Below are 4,694 nucleotides of genomic sequence, written 5' to 3' on the forward strand. Positions count from 1 at the left end.
TATTTGAAAACATGGTTAAATTGGAAAATTTTAAATAGTATTTTAAAACTTACTGTTTTTTTATAAATGTTAACTTTACAAAGGAAGAAGCAAATAAAATAAATATTAACCACTCATAACTCTATTTCAAAATATATAATAAAAGAGCATGGCGTTTGCATCACTGTTTATCACCTATGTGTCTATCAGACTTTGCAAGTGATTCTGCAGTTGTTGCACAATGGGAGTTTCTAGGCCCGTGAGATATCTGATTCCTGTGCTCTGCAACAGATCTATCTCCTGAATCCAGCAGAGCTCAGGGTCATTCTTAGGTCATAGTGGTTAAAGACGGTCAATTCACTGCTTGGGCTAGGTTTCAAGTCTCCTTTATCTGTTATATTGATGATTCCTAGTGGTAGCTTAAGAAAGTAACCATACTATCAGTATGCATCTCAATGTTCTGTTGTGTAGCACCAAAGTGACTGTATTAAAAGCTCAGAGTGCTGTATATGAAACTCGGCTACCCTTTAAAAACTAAGAACTGGAACAAATATATTTGAATAAATAGTTATGGTTCTATGCTGTGCTACAAATTTTTAAAAGGGAGGTTATAATAAAAGGTTGAAACTAGCTGATCCTGCCTCCCTCTCAGTGCTAAGGTAATTATTATTCAGTCAAAAAATAGGCAGTGAAAATAAGTTATTGCATAAGAAGATATTATAATCCTGAGCGTATACACCTGGTGTTATTTTTATGAATACCCTTTTGGATCCCCATGCCTGTGCAACTTAATGTTCATCACAATTCTCCATGGCAAAGTAAAAAGATAAGTCTTAATTGTAAATGTGTGCATGCTTTATTGCCAATGCAATGGCATGAACACATTTAACAGAATTGTCATTCCACTTAATTACTCTGATTTTGACAGGGACCTATTACAGATAAAATTGATAGCATGAGTAATAAGGACCATAAAAAAAATCACTGCTTTCTGGCTGGGCACAGTGGCTCACGCCTATAATTCCAGCACTTTGGGAGGCCAAGGTGGGTGGATCACCTGAGGTCAGGAGTTTGAGACCAGACTGGCCAACATGGTGAAACCCCATCTCTACAAAAAATACAAAAATTAGATAGATGTGGTGGTGCTTGCCTGTAATCCCAGCTACTTGGGAGGCTGAGGTAGGAGAATCACTTGAACTCAGGAGGCAGAGGTTGCAGTGAGCCAAGATCACGCCACCGCCCTCCAACCTAGGCGACAGAGTGAGACTCTGTCTCAAAAAAAAAAAGAAAAAAAAATCACTGCTTTCTCTTCAAAGGATGAGTATTAAGATCTTCTTCCATATTCTCTATGGCTACTTGCATTAGGTGAAGAAAAAAATAAAGCATAATAATAGGATAGCTATCCTCAAATTGCTTCCTTCCAAGTTGAGTTATGTTTATGATATGACAATGATGCATGGTCATTTCTTTAGACTAACTGGGTTAGATCTGTGACATCTAAAGAAAAGCAACAAATGAATAAGTAGGCAAGTGGACAAAAATAGAGGAAAGTATTCTCCCAAATTAATTATTTATGTGTTAATCATATGTGCTATTTCTCAGTTTTTTCTCGGTGATATTTAAAGGTATTCATTACACTTTTGCCTGAGACAGGTAATAAAAGTTCAGGAGCAGAACACTAAGCTTAAGAGATGTACAGATAAACAGGAGGGATGAGAGGACTATGGTAACAGTCAGCATTAAGAGGAAACTAGCAGCTCTATTCAAGTGACAAAGTAGTGGTGTGGTTCTTGGCATCCTGGCATGTATAGCCAAATGGAAAGGTGCCAGGTATTGGCTGGAATAGCATAAACTACTGATTTTCTCTTCCAAAAATTAAGCAAATTAAGGGAAGGAAGAGTTTTAGCAGCACGGCACCATTGTTTTATGTAGTCACATTAAACTGTCTGCTACTTGAGTTCATTTTCCACATTCTAGTTTATGATTCACTTTTCAAAAAGCTAGTGTCTTCATAAAATGTCTCCATACGCCTCACACCCCTGCTCATGAAGAAAAAAAAATCTAAATTTCAAAATACACCTATAAATCAATTACCCAAATAGGTAATGAATCAAAGCATCTCCTTTTTGGTCTTTATTTTTTATTTATTTATTTTTTTTTTTGAGAGGGAGTCTCGCTCTGTTGCCCAGCCTGGAGGGCAGTGGCACAATCTCAGCTCACTGCAACCTCCAACCCCTGGGTTCAAGTGATTCTCCTGCCTCAGCCTCCTGAGTAGCTGGAACTGCAGGCATGTGCCATCACGCCCGGATAATTTTTTGTGTTCTTAGTAGAGATGGGGTTTCACTGTGTTAGCCAGGATGGTCTCGACCTCCTGACATCATGATCCACCCGCCTCGGCCTCCCAAAGTGCTAGGATTACAGGTCTGAGCCACCAGGCCCAGCCTCCTTTTTAGTCTTTTAAACTTGAAACTGTCATTCAAAATAAGCTCATATTTATTTGACTATTGATCAAATGGATATCTTCAATAAAAATATTTTTCCCAAGCTACTTTTGTCTTTCAATTTAGAAATGGTTTTATGCTATGCCAATAGGATGAGATATTCAGAGGATTAAATCGATAGACTATAAATTATATGTAAAAATAACTTCAGGTCACTACCCTGACACAACAGATTTATTATTAAAGTAGGTAACTCCATAGCAATTCACATTAGTTTTTATAAAGTAAGAGACAGGGAGAGATCAATGATAACTTTGGCTTACTGCTGCTTTTAATGGTTCATTTATAACAGCTACTTATCTCCTATTATTTTAGCTTGCTATAATAATGCCAAGTCAAGAAAAAAGATAATCACCATTATGGGAATATATATTTAATTCAAGTCTGATTGACTGTTCTTTAATCTGATTCATGTATTTGTAGAGTGGCCAGAAGTACTCTAAAAGCATAGTGATTCTTAGGTACACATAAAAACCCCATTAAACAGTCTATATCAAGTTTAGAGTAAAACATATCTGTCAGTTTAGGCTTTATTTTCATAGGCATATTATTATTAAACAACCACATTCCAGGGCACACCCAAAACCCACCAGCTCAAACCCAACTGCTACTATCAACATCAAGGATAACAGCCAAATCTTAAATGGACCTTTTAGCCTCACTACGTTTCCTGGAGACTACTATCTTTGCAAATAAAAAGCAGATTTTTGCTCTACACATGCACATGGATCCACATTCCATTCCTGGATTCTCTAAAATCATCTTGCCATTCTTGATGATTAATTAACCTGATTGCAGTGGAGATTTGATACAGGTTTCCAAAGGCCATCTCAAATGAAGGAGGAATATGCTCACAGATTTCGTTTAAGAAGGTTGAACAAGGGCAGTCCTCACCAACCAATTCCCCATATCTTTTCTTCCAGGTTAACTGCTATCAAATAAATATTAAAGGACAGGATTAGGGTTATAGAATTAGGGAGGGAAGGCTCCCCAGTACCATCACTATGGTGGAATGGTAAATAAGGACTCAAGTCTTCTTGACAATATAAGGTAGCTCTACCACTGTTCATCCCTACTGCTTGCCTTGTTAAGTCTCTGCCCAGAAACATAAGGAACCTGACTGATATCTCCCGACTCTCTACATCTCTGAATGACACTATTGGTGGTGTAGATGCAATTTCAATCCAAAAGCAGTGGTTACAGTACATTCTCCAAAAAGCTAAAATTAATAAGACTGGCAATACCAAGTGTTGGCAAGGATGTGGAGTAACTGGAACTCTCATACATTGATGGTGAGAGTATTAAATTGATACAACTGGCTGGATGTGGTGACTCACGCCTGTAATCCCAGCACTTTGGGAGGCCAAGGTAGACAGATCACTTGAGGTCAGGAGTTCAAGACCAGCCTGACTAATATGGTGAAACCCCATCTCTACTAAAAAATAATACAAAAATTGGCTGGGCGTGGTGGTGGGTGCCTATATTCCCAGCTACTTGGGAGGCTGAGACAGGAGAATTGCTTGAACCTGGGAGGCAGAGCTTGCAGTGAGCTGACATCATGCCACTACACTCTAGCCTGGGTGACAGAACAAGACTCCATCTCAAAAAAATAATAATAAATAAGTAAATAAATAAAATGGTACAACCACTTTAGAAAACTGTTTGGCAGCCTCTATGAAAGCTGAACACATACCTAGCCTATGATCTAACAATTCCACTCTTAGGAACATAGCCAAGAGATATGGATACATATTCTCACCAAAAGACATTAACAAGAGTGTTCACAAAAGACTTACTCAAAACCAGGTGTGGTGGCATGTGTCTGTAGTCCCAGCTACTCAGGAGGCTGAGGTGGAATGATTACTTGAGCCCAGGAGATCAAGGCCAACCTAGGCAACATAGTGAGACTCCATTTCTAAAAAGAAAAAGAAAAGATTTACTCAAAACAGCCAAAAATTCGAAACAACCAAAATGTCACCACAGTAGAAGAGATAAATGAAACACGGTATATTCATACAATGGAATATTACACTGTGATTTTTTTTAAAGGACAAACTATTATTACTAGCTATAACATGAATAAGTCCTACAAATATTGCATTAAGAAAATAGACACACAGGCCGGGCGCGGTGGCTCAAGCCTGTAATCCCAGCATTTTGGGAGGCCGAGACGGGTGGATCACGAGGTCAGGAGATCGAGACCATCCTGGCTAA

Source organism: Colobus angolensis, unplaced genomic scaffold (assembly GCF_000951035.1).
Source record: "Colobus angolensis palliatus isolate OR3802 unplaced genomic scaffold, Cang.pa_1.0 Scaffold175, whole genome shotgun sequence".
NCBI classification, from domain to species: Eukaryota; Metazoa; Chordata; class Mammalia; order Primates; family Cercopithecidae; genus Colobus; species Colobus angolensis.